Source organism: Cydia amplana, chromosome 12 (assembly GCF_948474715.1).
Source record: "Cydia amplana chromosome 12, ilCydAmpl1.1, whole genome shotgun sequence".
NCBI lineage: Eukaryota > Metazoa > Arthropoda > Insecta > Lepidoptera > Tortricidae > Cydia > Cydia amplana.
The window spans coordinates 740,877-757,175 of NC_086080.1; the positions used below are offsets into that span (position 1 = coordinate 740,877).

Sequence of the window (16,299 nt, forward strand, 5' to 3'; positions counted from 1 at the left end):
GTAACTTTTCAAAGTCTCCGAGCAACACAACAATACATATGCAGGACACCCCTCTATCAAAAGTTGCGTCCTTTAAATACCTCGGTTCTATCCTGGCAAGCGATGGAACCATAGAACCCGACGTCTCGAACCGCATCAGTACCGGATGGATAATGTGGAGAGAACTTACAGGCATATTATGCGACCCCAAGATGCCTATTCCGGTAAAGGGAAAAGTCTACAAGACTGCGGTCAGACCAGCCTTGCTATATGGTACGGAATGTTGGCCCCTTAAAAAGAAGCAGGAAGATCAACTGCACGTAGCAGAAATGAAAATGCTGTGATGGTCAGGAGGCGTTACTCTGCTCGACAAAGCAAGAAACGAGTACATACGCGGTACCTTCCGAGTAAGACCAATTCCGGAGAAAATATGTGAGTCTAGATTGAGGTGGTACGGCCATGTAATGAGACGCCCAAAAGAGCACATGACGAGAACAGTGCTTGACATTGAAACCGGACCGAGAGGACGAGGCAGGCCCCGAGACACGTGGACATCTAAAATAAACCAAGATCTAGAGTCAGCCCAATTAGATCCACAGACGACCCAGGATAGAATGGCCTGGCGAAGATTGATTAGGAGAGCCGACCCCAACTGAAATGGGACAAGGCGAGGACAAAGAAGAGAAGAAGTCAGATGTGCTCTGCCCGGTCCCATTTCATCTTAGCGGCCTTGCGCAATGCCAGTTTTGAAACGCAATCTTATTTAAAGTACAAAATAGCGTGTCTCATAAAAGCGTGTCCTATTTTTTTCCGCTTATGGTGGTGGTGTTATTTTTCTATATTCCTAATTTAATCTACCCATCTCACTACGTCTGGATTACGTACATATTAATATCAAATGAATATAAACCATGAACCAGATTGGATTTCATTCTTGACTGAGCTCGCGATATCTGATCTGTGCATTCCTGATACATATTATTTCATAGGATGTGGAACAAACAATAATATTTCCCGCTTTAGCGTCTGAGGGCTTCTTGAACGGTTAGTAATGCAGTAGTATTTTCTATAGATTTTTGGATAATTAGATAATTTTGTTTAAAAATTAGAGGAAGAGTGAACCGGCGTTACAACATTTTCTAATGTTTTCGTTGACAGGACGTTTCATTTCAAATGAAATGTCAATTGCAAACAATGTGATCAAATGCCGAAATGGCAGTCGTTATAAGCTGTTATGTGTCATTATGTGTAGATAAAACAGGGTATGTTACTGTATATAATTTTATAAGTTTTTATAACATGGTAGATAGGTACTTTTAACGTGTAGTCTGATCCACTACTTTTGATACTGACTGTACAACTCGTATTTTAATGCCTTTCGTTAGGTGGTATTTAGTCACATTAACTACTATTACCTACATATACTTTTGACGGGTTCCCCCATCCGTTCATTTAGACGGCGCGCGAACTCGTATACGATTTTAGTTACATTGCGGACCATTGAGGTTACATCAATTCATCCGACCGTCGACCGATCAAATGATGCAATGTAATGAAACTCGCATGCGAGTTCTGTCACCGTCTAAATGAGCCCTTTTACTTGTAATGTTAACTTGAGTCAGTCGATTTATCTCTCGCTTTCCTTATCTGTCACATGACAACTGTCAATTTCTTGAAATCGGTAAGACAATACCTGCGTCAATCGATATAACGTCTTGGAGGATATTTATTGTATTTAACCAAATGGAGACGCCTTGTCTGTAATTTTCTGTACAAAACAGTCTTCCGATTTGCGGGGGAGGGGCACGTCAAATGTATACGTAACATAAAAAAGCCATGTCAGATAAACTTCGGCCCATTCAATAAGACCATTGGTCATAGAGTTTCGACAGAGGGGAACGCCTATTAATGGCTACTCCGTTTGGTTATAATATACTTATATCCTCCGGGATATAACGTGCACAGGTGGGCTACTCTAAAGTCTGATTTCGACAATCGTCTATTTACCTCTCTGTCACTCTTGCATAGTAGATAGAGTTCGTGTATCGATATTCGAGTATAGAAACCAGCGAACAAAGTAGCGGTTACTGTTTCCGGATGTGCATTGATTTCTCACGTTTTATAACGTTTGCTTTTGTTTCTACGCAAAGGTTTATTTACTGTTCTATTCCAGCATACGCATAAAGGTGATGTTCGGATATCAACTGTAGCGGCGTTATTGATTCGGCGTCATTGTGACAAATGACGGTTCGCCGTCGTACTATTTCTGCGATTTATTTATTTATCGTATGGCATTACAGTTACTGGATTGCTGCGATTAAATGATGTTCATTCCGTCACTCATACTGAACTATCTACATATCATTATACTAAACATGTCCGACTAAAGTAGGAGTAATTTTTAATCGGGGAATAGATGGTAAAATAAATGTTACGATCATTCATTGTCCCACACTAATGAAAACGATTTCTTTACAAATTGTCGTTACCGACTTCCTGTTTTAAATACAGGGGACGGAGACGTGACGTGAGACAATCACGTTTCTGCTTAATGAGACTACTAATTAAAGAGTTGTTTAATGAGTCGCGCCTTTTATGTAATTTATGTTAGGTGGAGGCTTTAATGGCTATGCGCAGATTAAGCGTAATTGTACCATCGCGCACGCCTGACAGGTTGTAAACCTTATTACAAGAGGCATAAGGTCGACGGATGGATAGTTAAAAGTGTTGCTGTGTGTACTACAAATTTCATGCATATTTATATCTATATATATTTCGGGTACCTATCTCGGAAACGGCTCTAACAATATCGATCAAATATGCTATATGGGGGTTTCTGGGGGCTAAAATCGATCCAGTTAGGTCTTATGTCTGAGAAAACTCGCATTTCTGAGTTTTTATATAATATATAAAAAAACATAAATTATAATCGATAATATATTCAGATATATAGGCACCTTAAAGGATATTTTTATCTGTTGTCGATTATAATTTATGTTCAGATTTTTATAGAATTTAGTGGCTAGATAGAGTTCCTGATAATTTATAAGCCAAATAAAATCTAAATTAACTGACGCGTACAATTTTTAAAAGTTATTTACATGAACTCAATATTTATATGAAAAACTTTGAACGAAGCACATTATTTTTCTTAGCAGGTACGACAACGAAGTGAAATTTGACACAATTAAATATTCTAAATTTATATAAATCTCAGTGTAGTGGACTCTCAAAAGATTTTAAATAGATAACAGGGGCCGTACTATGATGTCCTTATTACGATTCTGTTTAGGACCAAGAAACTGAATTGCTAAGGCACGGAGTTATGCGACTTATTAATATAGCCCCATCCTTTAGCGATTCAGTTTAGGTCCTAAACAGAATCGCAATAAGGACATCATGGTAAGGCCCCAGAAATGAATTGTCACGATTGATATCTTTATAAGGAAGAAAGGCAAAGTTTTGAGCGCCGCACTCTGAAATTAAATTGAAGCTTTCACAAATAATTGGCAATTTAATAAATGGATCAAAATCTTTTCCTTGTCTTGTTCCTGACCCCTTTGTCACGATTTTATTTGAGTATTTTTCAAACAAACAAAGAAATTGCGATTCAATTTGTATTCTTTTTACAATTATAAGGAAAAATACGCCTTACCATAGACATAGACATAGACAACAACGTAGGTACATAAATATATATGTGTCATATACTCGCGCAGTTAATTTTAACTTAAAAAAAGATTGTATTTATTTATTTAAATGTCAATATAAACTTAAAAATGATTTTTCTGTATAACTTACATTGGCTTATATGTATAATAATATATGGTGAGGCATTTTTAGAGAAATAAAACAAGACAATTAATACAATTTTGAACCATTATGTCCCGTTAAATAGAATATCTATTTATTCTGTACCTAACTTTATTTATGTCTAACGAAAACACAAAGTAATATTGAATGTAGGTAAGTCATCCATTTTACTTAACGTAAAAGAAAGATAGTATACCACCGAAGGCTTTTCATAGAGAATTGGCTTTTCTGTTTGAAATCTGATCTCGTAGAGGTGACAGTGTAGTAAAGTTGGCCTGGCAGCCATTTTCTGTTTTGCCTTTTCTGTAAAATATGAGCCAGATACAAAAGTGCGACGTTCTAACTGCCGTATTCGAACTTCGAAATATTCACAAGAGACGACACGTACCAGATCCATTCTAGATACGTTATAGTTTAGATTTCAACTGGTTCTCTTTTGCAGCGCAATTCGGGCAACCAATGTCACTTTTACGATAGATCGTGTTAGATATCTATTAGATGTGAATTAGATCTCTAAGTAATATCTTGTGGAAATCGTTCAAGAGTATCTCCAGAATCGCGGAAATGTCAAATTTGACAGGTTAGATCTTAAACATATCGTTATCGTATCTTGGCGATGTCTAAAAGATATCCAATAAATATCTATTTATTAAAACCATAAACATAACTAATAAACTAAACTTACAATAAAAAGTAACCTAAAATTAAAACTACCTACAAAACTAAAACTAATACTTAAAAAATAAATAAAAATAACGTGGGTGACCTAGCTCAATATGTATATATTAGGCTAGATTACCCAGGTCTGATCCCTGTGGGAGGGTTCCCATAAGGCTGGCTGCGTTCCCCCTTTGGATGGCTATAGAGATATCTATTACAAAATCCGAATCGGGCCCTAAGTTTAGTTTACCATCAATTTATTTGACTTTAGTCCCATTTTGACATCACTTCGGATGACGACTGAAGAGAGGGCTACGCAAAATTGCAATATTTCGTATTGTAGTTAAATAATTAAGTAAGTCCTTTATGCTTTTGACCATCAAAAAAACTTTCCCAAAATTATCAAATCAATTATCTTTTCAAAAGCCCTAAAACCTTTCAACGTCTAACAAAGGAGTCCATTGTAAAGTCATTTGAATTAAAAAGGAGTTAAGTTAATCGCGGGCTAAAAGGAATTTAATTATAAAAACACGCTGTCTGTATTAGCTGATTAGATTAATTAATGATCTCTCATAAACTTCATCTCCGGCCGCTGAGATGATGACGCTGGACCAATTAGGGCAGCCTCTTAGAGCTGTCGGTAAAGTCTTTAAGAAAAAATTACGACACTACTTAACTTTGAACGTGTGTTTTTAACCCCCAACGCGAACAGGGGGGGGCGCTGTAATGAAATTTATAATGTATTGTAATGTATTTTTATCTTATTGCTATCTTTGTCTATTGTATGTTACATACATTCTCGGATAAGTAATTTTGACTTATCCGAGAATATACCACGTGTCCCAAAATTCAACTATAAGCTGGCACCAGAAGATGGACCTGCTCATGACTACTCGAGGAAAAAAAAGAAAAAAAATATATCTCAATTTATTATGGAATTACAAAAAAAAATGAAAATCGACACCCCTAGTGGTATTTTTAAACGACCATGTCTCCAATTTTTCAATTTTTTTTTTATTTTTTTTTTCCTCGAGCAGGTCCATCTTCTGGTGCCAGCTTATCGTTCAATTTTGGGAGACCTTGTATGTAAGAAAGGGATAAAGCATATTAAATTAACTAATTGAGACTTGTAAAGACAAAATCTGTAACAGACAAAATCTTATCAACATTATACCTATCTTAAGCTTTGTTTATCTTAAGATATAAAAAAAACGCTTAAATCGAAAATCTACCAGACTCGTAAAAACATTTCTTCATAACTCATAACTGAGTTATTCGGAAAACTCGGGACCGAATAAGAATTCCGTTTCGCGGAGAATTCGATGCATCAATTCTTTATCGAGTATACGCCAAAACTCCTTCGAATCACCCCAACTTCGAAGAAGACCACAGCTTTATTAACACTACTTATAATAAATATTTACTTATAGTTTGGGTTAAGACTAAAGTCCTGTAAGAGGGAAGTTTAGCACGTGATCATACAAAAGAGAAAACGTTTTTCCACTTCTAAATATTTTCCATTCTCCACGATTTTTTTGTATGTTATTGACAGAATGAAAAACTAGGTGTACAGGTTTTCCTCTTTTCAAAATTAGCAATACAAAAAAAAGCTAATGCTATTAAACCTAGAATATATTATGCTAAAGCGATCGACATCAAAATCAAAGTGATATGTTAAGATTTAGTTAGTGGAAAACGTTTTCTCCCGAAATGGAAATTGTATGAAAAAAGCACCTCTGGTCAGTATGTAGCTATACTTCCCTCTTAAGTCCTCTGTTTTAAGACTCGACAAAAAACATGAATATTACAAGCTTTTATTTTTATTTAACTTGCCCTGTTAAACTAGTGTGCGTCAAATCTTGAAAACTAAATTTTAACCACTTCCCCGATTGAGCTGAAAATTTTCAAACACGTAAATCGGGTGGAAATCCAATTTTATTATGACATTAAGCTGATCAGATGGAGACAAGAAGTGGACATGGGAACTCTGTGATAATTTTATTTGTTCTCAAAATTGTATAATAAATCCTTCTAAGTTTAGCATCACACTTGTTACCACTCTTGCGCTGCTGGCGTCCATAGGCAACAATGTTCGCTTATTACCAGGCTGGCCGTATGCTTGTTTGGTAACGTCGCGCGGCGTAATAACAGAACAATTCAATACATACCTGGCTTAGGTGATTCAAAGTGATTCTCTAGTGATCATTTTTGATCACACGCCACTGTTCGAACACTGTCACATTTGTTCACTAACACTCACTTTTAAAGTATTTTTTCAATCAAAAAATTACTATTTACCGTCTTTTATTTTTCTTTAGCTACACTCGTATACGCAACGGTGTTATATACATCGGGGGTTGACAAAAATGGCGTGCGCCCCGCCTGAGTGGTAGGGATGAACTGAGGGGTTGCCGATGAGAAGGCGCGCGCAAAACTGTTGAATACGCCTCGCCAGCATCCGAACTAGCCTTAATACCAAAAGGTTGTAACTAACTATGAAAGTCATAGAAGGATAGGACCTTTTAAAGTGTTCTAGCAGCGTAAAGCTCCAACCCAAAAGGTCGTAACTAAGTATGAAGCTAATATAAACATAGTTCCTTTTAACGTATTCTTTCAGCATTGGGTTCCACAGCCTTTATTCGAGTTTAGTTTCTTTTTATGTTTGATGTATTGTTATGAAAGGGGAATACGTTTTTGCAGGTTGATTTCTTTTTCTTTGGATTTAACGAGTTTACCAAAATGTTGCGATATTGTAAGGAATATTCGGGTTTTCCTAATTTGTGGTTTAAGGGTTATGGATATATACTAACTCACATTTATAGACGGGTTTAACACGAAATTTATTCAATTACCTTTATGGTTATGGATATGTTTTGTAAATTTTACCCGACGTTGTATTCAATAACAAACATAATTCACTCCCTTCTTATATTTATTACAATTGCAAAAGTAACTCTCGAATTTAAAGTGTCGTGAGACATACTTATTAAAATTAAGGTAATACATATTACGATTTAAGACACGTGTTTTTCCATCTCCATTTTCAAGCACTTTAACAGTGTAGGTACGTATGAGCAGTACTGTTAGTAGCGTTCACGATGGGCGCATATCGCGCGTGTAATTAAAATACGTGAGTTAAATAGCCAACGTGCCAATCGCTAACGCTCCGTAGCGAACAAAACGCAACTGTCACTGTCATACTAATATGGAAGAGTGATAAAGAGACACAAAGCGATTCGATGGCGAAGCGATAGCGTTCGTCACCTTGTCTAGGCCGCCTGCCTCCCAGTAATTAAGAAAGCTTCTGATCACATGGAATTGTCGGCCGATGTGAAGTGACCTTTCTTACTGTAGGCAAACCTTGGCTTATCGGTAATACTTGGTAATTCGGTGATAATGCGTAGTTATCTAACGATGAGCTTACAATGCTGAAATGTAAGCAATTAAATCGCTGCCAACCCGATTGCAAGCACCAAAACTGTTAGCTGCCAACGATTTTATAGCTCGCATTTCCTAATGGTGAGAACTGTGTAAGATTATAACGGAGTATCACCGAATTACCAAGTATCATCGATAAGCCAAGGTTTTCCTATGTAATATGTAATACACTATAACGTTTTAGCAATTAACGTTATACTTAAATAGTCGCGTGCTCCGTGCCAAGTCCAAGAATAAACAAACCATCGTAAAGTAAAAAATAAACAAAAGCAAAAATAATTCATGATAAAAATGCAGAGCGCCGTCTGACGGCAAATCTTAATTAAACTTAAAAGCTTAAACTCTGCTTTAATTAATTCTGACTAAGATAATTGGCCCTATGTTTACCTTTTCAACCCATTTTTGGGGTTCCGTGAAAGGTGGTGGGTAAGAAAAGGGGAAATTCTCCACAAGTGTGCGAAGTTAGTGGTAAGGTAAAAACAAGTGACGCGAACGCACGATGTGGTGAAATATGAACTTTCGCGTACCTACTGATGTGCCTAAGGAAACTTTCCAAAATTGCGAAATGTTTCGGAAATTTAACGTAGGAAAATTCGGAAAATTTCTTACATTTTTGTATGAGAATTGAAACTTTCCAATTTTTAATTTAAATTTCCCATATTTCCTAGTGAAAGTTTCATCAGAATTTATAGAATTTTATGGAAACTTTCCGCAACTTGCACATCTGTACTTTCGCGGGACGCACTGCACGCTGATGCGAGGAAAACAAATGAAGTGATTATATTGTTTCTTAACAAATAAGTACATTTCTTGCTTCGCATTCTTACATTGCACATCTCTGGCCGAAACGCAGCCTAAAACACGACTATTCGCATGTTCACTTATCTCGTATTCAGGAACCGTGCGGCATTTCACGAAGTGCCTATAAATCTCATATAAGTAGTACTCAGTATTAATACACGGGACACTTGGCAGAGATACAATTTCTGAAATACTGGAAACCTTGGTGTTAAATAAAAGTAGGCTAGAATGTGCTTATTGGTGATGAAAACTGCAATATTACAGTAGTAAAAAATACTTAAGACATCCGATGAAATGTCGCCGGCAGGCGATTAGTTTGTTCATTTGCATCCCATGTCAATTAAAAAAACCGGCCAAGTGCGAGTCGGACTCGCGCACGGAGGGTTCCGCACCATCAACAAAAAATAGAGCAAAACAAGCAAAAAAAGCAAAAAAACGGTCACCCATCCAAGTACTGAACCCGCCCGACGTTGCTTAACTTCGGTCAAAAATCACGTTTGTTGTATGGGAGCCCCACTTAAATCTTTATTTTATTCTGTTTTTAGTATTTGTTGTTATAGCGGCGACAGAAATACATCATCTATGGAAATTTCAACTGTCTAGCTATCACGGTTCGTGAGATACAGCCTGGTGACAGACGGACGGACGGACGGACGGACGGACGGACAGCGGAGTCTTAGTAATAGGGTCCCGTTTTTACCCTTTGGGTACGGAACCCTAAAAAAGGAAGTCTTTCGCAACTTTAAAATGATATTTTATTTTATTTTTAACAAGCAGAAACGTCTGCGATCGATGCTATTAAGCTTACATTAGAATAAATTTAAAAGTAGAAAAATTACTGTCTTGGGTGAGACTTGAACTCACGGCCTCTGGATCGATACTCCATCTCTCTGGCTAGATAGCAAGCGCTGGAGTATCGATCCAGAGGCCGTAAGTTCAAGTCTCACCCAACACAGTAATTTTTCCACTTTTAAATTTATTCTAAGTTTAAAATGATATCCAAATAAAACATAATTATATATTTGGCCGATTCAGTGCAATGCCCTAGGTTTAATAAAATGGAACAATATGAACAAACAAGTCCTACTGCGGTTTAATAAATCTAGGTATAACCAAGTATAATATACAAAGATCAAAGAACATAAATTGAAAGTTTAATATTGCCCTCAATCGCTTCTCATGCATGAATAATATTATGCAAATAAATGAAGCTAAAAATGTTATATCAGAAGGCCCTAGTGAATAAAATTAAAGACCCGAACGTATTTAAAAAAAAATACGTGTACTGCCAAAGTTTTGTTGTATGTGTACTGTCGTCGCACGTTCAACCAGTAGAGATGGTGCAGTCAGTACTCCAGTTGAAGATCCTCAAAAACGTGCCGATTTTTTTTTTGGGCGCATACAACTTACTAAAATATGTCCCATAGTTCCTAATTCGTTGTCATAAGAGCTATGGGACATATTTCTGAATATGATGAGAGCACCCATATTTTTTGTACACTAGACTGTACTAACGTATTTTCAAGCACTATTCTATTCAGTAGGTTTTTCACAAACGGTAATGGATATGATCTATCAATCTGTCAGCATTGATAGATAGCACATTGAATAAGTATTTTAGTTGGATCACTATAATTTGCCTGTCAGGTATACAATATTAGGCCTATAAATAAAATGTAGATTAATAATTTTCGTTTATATTTTTTGCTATATTTTTTCCATGTAGAAAGATTTAGAATAAAGAATTTAAAATATAACTACAAAGCGCTTACTGGGGCGTGGCTCCAGGCGCTTCCTTCCCCGCACCCTTCTTGACAATGACTCGATGCGGGTGGCCGTGGCTCTTCGCCTGGGCTGGGATGTGTGTGAACCTCATGTACGCATCTACGGCTCTATGGTGGAGAGGGACGGCCATCAGGCGTTGAGTTGTTGTCGGTGTGCCGGAAGGTACCCACGCCACCACGCCTTGAATGATATCTTACGAAGGGCGTTGGTCTCGGCGAATGTAGCTTGTGTGCTGGAGCCACCGGGTCTTAATAGTAGGTCTGATGGAAAGACCCCCGACGGGTTGACCTTGGTCCCGTGGGAGAGGGGCAGATGTCTGTTGTGGGACGCCACGTGCGTCAATACTTTTGCTGCTTTGCATGTTAGCCGCACTGTGCGTTCGGCAGGAGCGGTGGCTGAGTTAGCGGCGGCTCGGAAGCAGGAAAAATATGCGGTGTTGGAGAACTACTTGTTTGTCCCTCTTGCTGTGGAAACCACTGGCTGTTGGTGTGCTGAGGCCAAGACTTTTATTGGGGAAGTGGGCAGGCGTTTGAGAAAGAGTGGTCATGACCCTCGCTCCGGGTCGTTCCTTATGAAAAGATTGTCCATCGCGGTTCAACGTGGCAACGCAGCGAGCCTGATTGGCTCCTTTGCATTTGGAGGGGCGCGGGGCGAATTTGGTGAATAGGTTTTGAATTTGTTAGTTGTTGTGTTTGTAGTAGTTGTTGTTGTTTAGATTAAGATTTAGTAGTAGGGCTTTGTTTAGTTTTACGAGTTATTTAAGTATAGTTAAAGGTCATTGGGCGTTTTGTTCGGACATATGACCCACAGCGTACACAAACGAAATAGGGCTAGGTATGTAGGTAAATGTATCTGCTACTCAGTGGTATGAGTGGCATTCTTGCAAGTCATGGGAGAATTGAGAAAAAAAAAATCATTTCTTATCATTATAGCATTTTTGCAATGAATTAAGTCAGAACTATTCGAATTTTTTCAAAAATACTTTGAATAGCTGCTGTTATATTGCGTTGCTGTTGTTATATTGTTTAATATCAAGAGGAACAAAAATAAAATCCAGTTCTAAAAAAACAATATTTTTATTCTTCTTGATCAAAATCAATTGTTAATTCGTCTAAAAAGGCAGCAGGCGCGTTAATCACTTCTTGATGCCTGGCCCACGATAAAAAATAGACTACGCTTGCAACATGTGCACGTACGACTGCGAGGCGGTCCAAGCTGTGGTCCAAGCGATGGCGTCGTATGCGCATTTTGGTACTACCCACAATTGACAACATTTCATTTGCCATTGTGCTATAAAATTATGCCATTGTGTTATTTGTGACTAACTCCGCAGCTAAGTTGCAAAACATCATGGACACGTTTTCCCGGGCATGCGCTTTGTTCTCCGTGTCCATCAATGCCAAAGACAGTCGTGTTAGTGCAGGGCAGTGCGGAAGCACTCAGAATACTGGTGGATGGCACAGCTCTGGAAGTCATCAATAAGTTTTGCTACCTTGGGTCGACCGTGTCGAACAATCTCTCGCTTGATGCAGAGATCGATATTCGTATTGGCAAAGCGGCGAGCATGTTCGGGAGGCTACGTTCAAGGGTGTGGTGCAACAAACATCTCACTGTTAGAACCAAGATGATGGTATACCAGACTTGCGTTCTAAGTATACTCTTGTACGGAGCAGAAACCTGGACGACTTATGCAAAACAGGAGCGACGACTCAACACTTTTAACATGCACTGTCTACGCAACATTTTAGGCTTAACTTGGCAGGACAAAGTGACCAATCAGAGGGTTCTTGAAAAAGCAAAGCTGCCCAGTCTTGCCGCTCTTCTCGAACAGAGACGCTTGCGGTGGCTGGGGCATGTGCACCGGATGGAACCCTCTAGAATACCTCGACGTGTCTTGCTTGGTGCAGTTGCGTATGCTAAAAGGAACGTGGGAAGACCGATGCTGCGCTTTAAAGACTGTGTTAAGCGAGACATGTCCGCATTTGAAATCGACTACCATGCCTGGGAAGCCTTAGCTGAAGACCGTGATGGATGGCGCAAGAGCGTGTTGTGGAGGGGAGAAGGCTATGCGACCAAGGCTGGTTTAATGCTTTAGCATGCGCAGAAAGCAAACCGAGAATGGAACCTCAGGTGGCATGAGCTTTCTCTGCCAAAAATGTGGGAGGTCGTGCCGCTCACGCATGGACCTCCACAGTCACCAAAACCGTTGTCTAAACAACAATGCATAAATCGTCTGCAATAGACGAAAAGGCCTGTGATTATGATGTGCTATAAAACGTTTATCATGCTGCATGAACCACACTTTTGCACAATGCTGAAAGTAAAAACATTAATAACACTATCTCGTACACATACTCTAGAATAACTTTTTTCTGCCGGTTGATACATAAAAAAAAAATACATATTTAGAAAAGTGAGATTAAATTCTCTATTTTAAAACTAATTTGGTCTCTGTACGGGAAAGTTCATAAAGCGGGTCAAAAACGCCTAATGACCAATGTAATTTACGAAGTCAGATACCGTTGAAACTCACCGGTTATTATCATAAATAATAATTAATATACTGATGAGGGCAGAGTACGAGTAAGGGATTAATTAATTTATACATTTTATTAATTTTAAGGAATTCACGCTTGCCTCACCGGAAGGCCGACTCTGTATTACAAAATTCACTCAGACTCTGTATTACATTTTTGAAATGAAAATCGTATTAAATGTTCACCTCGACCTTGAATGGTATCTTCAGGCTTCTCACGTGCACCAATAAGTGTGAGGTAAATGCCTTATGAGACGACTCCTTGCATTTCGTTAGAGGCTCGCGCTGATTGGTGCAGCGGCGCTCGCTAACACAACGTCGCATCAAAATAAGATGCAAACTATTGTAATGGGTAAAGGGCCACCCCTCACTAGCGTCTTTTGAGGGTCGAGGTCGGGTCTAGTCAGCGCTATGGAAAATAGCGTCGCTGCGCAGTTGCGCCAACGTTGCGTCGAGCAGCCATAGAGTTGATTAAGCTCGGGAGACGCTAGTGTGGGATGGCTCTAACTATGACATTGACGCACGACTTTTATTGCATTTTGCATCCCAGTCAGCGTGAGCGATCACGAGGTCGAATCGAAACAACCCAACCGTTGTAACAATTTTTTTATTCCGAATTGGCCTTAGGTGCTCCGGAAGGCTTAAATGGAGTAATAGGGAACTGTGAACGAGCTAAGTGATTCTGATATTATATTAGGAGATGGTCGGTGTAATGTTTAAAGGGTCCGTTGGATCAGATTCTGGAAATAAGGGTTGGGGAGGTACGGGTATTTTTAGAAACAAAAAGGAATCGGAGGTTTAAATTTATTTTTGAACGATAATTATCATGGTTGCGTGATTAACTACTATAATGTTATATGTAAATGCGAAATTAGGATAGCTTTCTGTCTGTCTGTTTTCTCTTCACGCGTAAATCACTGAACGATTTACACATTTGATATGGACACAGTTTGAGGCCCAGGGAAGGATGATACATTAGTTTTTATCAATCACAACATCATTTCACGCAGACAATGTCACGGGTAGAAGCTAGTATGGTATATTTTCTATTTGTGTATGCCATTTATCGTAGAAAATAATTGTCTTTGCACGTGCGAGAATCATTTGTAATATCAGAACGCCTGAAATTATCTTTTCGTTCAGTTGATAGTTTCGTTTAGTGTCTTTTGTCTTGGTGAGTGGTGTTTGATTACATTCTGAGCTGTGGGAGAAATATTGACAAGCATACACTGTTTCTACGTATGGACAGCATTGTATTTATAATGTTATAGTAAAAAATAAAAATAAAATAATTGCAGAAAATCGCTGGTAAGCTTCAGTAGATGTTATGCAAGAGAAATTGTACCGGTGTTCCGAAAGGTCGCAAGTTCGTGTCTTGCGCGAAGCAATTTTACTTTTTAATTTTTTCTTTGATGAAAACAAAATAGTATCGCTATTTCACACGTATTTGCTTGATAAAACATAATTATTTTTTTTATTAAAATTATTAAAAAGTACCCAGTTATTATAATAGGTAAATTATAATAAAAAAATATTCATTAATGTTAATTTAATTTAATGTTAGGTATTTATGAATGTTTTAATAGTAATATCAAATTTTAATTGTATTTTAATTATGTGTAAGTTGTTTGTTAAATTTTAATCTTTAATTTAATTGTAATTTTAAATTAATTTTAATTTAATTTAATTTAATTTTAATTTAATCTTATTTTATTTTATTTAAAAATATGGACTGTTAATTGTCTGAAATATTTTTTTTTTAATTTTTATTTTATTTTATTAATATTCACGTAATGCGGCGATAGTCACCATGTCCCTCAATCTTGGTCTAAATTCATAATTTGTAACACTCAGTCATGACACAAAATTCAACGTGGTTTTAAGGAAATACGTATTTAATGAACAAACAGCACGTGTTCATTCCCTCACGGTGGTAATAAGGAAGGTATCGAATTGAATCTTTAATTGCCTATTACCACCGCCATTTACATTCCCCGTATCGCTTTCCGTACCGACGGCTCTGTAGTTAAACAACTAAGGAGGAAGATATATATATCCACGGAAACCTTGTTGTTGCCTTGTTTGAGTAGAAATAACAAAAAAATCCATATCGTCGGTGCGAATAAACAAAACACTGTTTTTTTAAGTTATTTTTTTTGGCATATTTTAATTCCTTTTTTAATTTCACGTCGACATTATTTTTTTTTATATCTTTATTAGTTTTGAAAATAACTAATTCCGCTTATTCCGCTATGTGAACACAGAACAACATTTGTACAAAAATATTTTTTTGTCTCCTGAAAAGTAGCTTAAAAATACGTAGCGATTTTTTTTATTCGCACCGACGATATCAGAAAAAAATAAATAAACTGGCAGGAAGTTCCGCAGCATCGGGACAGGTGGATCGCATTCGTTTCGGAGGCCAAGATTCTCTTTGGACCGCTGAGCTAAAATAGTTAATTAGTAATCAAAACTTTAAATAAAATGGCAAGTAAAATAGAAAGAATCATTAATATTTCTCCAGCACCCAGACCCGTATGTATTAGATCAAACGTACATATTTCCGGCTATAGCGACATCAATTAGAGCTCCTCTAAGCCCGCTGTCCACTTTGTCCTAATGTCCCGGCAAATGGATAGCTTTGTTCTACAAAACGTCCTGAACGTACTGTTCGGATTCAGACTGCACCAGAGGGCCTACCGCGTGTTGCCTCCCTTTCACACTTACGTACGAATTTACAAGTGCAACAGAGAGGCAACACATCGAACGTGGTTCGCGGTATGCCCTCAGCATTAGAGTCATAGACTTCGATAGCACAGACTGTGCAAGTGTCATTTTAAACGTCATAATTTCATAAAAGTTTGTCATTAAAAATAACACTTGCTCAGTCTGTGCTATCAAAGTCACTGCCGAGTTAGTTTAGTCTGATTCTACTGCTCTAGTATTACACTGAAATGCTGATGCAAATGTCAAAGATCCGGGCAGCAACATCGATTCTGACATTAGCATATGATTTTTTCAATAAAATGAACTATTTGACGCTTGCTGCAGCAATACAGTTGGCTGCATTACTACAGCAGTATTACAGCGTGACAAAACTGCCGACTGCATTGCTACCGCCAATGTCAAAATATGGGCAGTTAATTCCAATTTTATGCTGATGCAGTCTAAATCCGAACGTCACCTTAAGGGTAAAATTCCATTTCTGACCGCAGCTGCACTACTGGTACTGAACGCGTCGCTGTTACTGTGAATTTCTATAATAAAATGAACAGTAGTGCAGCTGC

General features: G+C 37.8%; 1 protein-coding gene and 1 long non-coding RNA gene across 2 annotated transcripts in view; both read right to left on the bottom strand.

The window, feature by feature from the left end:
* LOC134652830 (5-hydroxytryptamine receptor) overlaps nt 1-7,101 on the bottom strand; it is a 124,923-nt gene extending 117,822 nt beyond the window's left edge. The window contains exon 1 of the mRNA XM_063508012.1: nt 6,621-7,101. The gene's annotated coding sequence lies outside the window, so the exon portion shown is untranslated. The remainder of the gene's footprint in view (nt 1-6,620) is intronic.
* Nucleotides 1-15,716, bottom strand: part of LOC134652869 (uncharacterized) — a 224,572-nt gene extending 208,856 nt beyond the window's left edge. The window contains exon 1 of the long non-coding RNA XR_010097215.1: nt 15,701-15,716. This is a non-coding gene — a long non-coding RNA (uncharacterized LOC134652869). The remainder of the gene's footprint in view (nt 1-15,700) is intronic.
* Nucleotides 15,717-16,299: the final 583 nt, after the last annotated feature.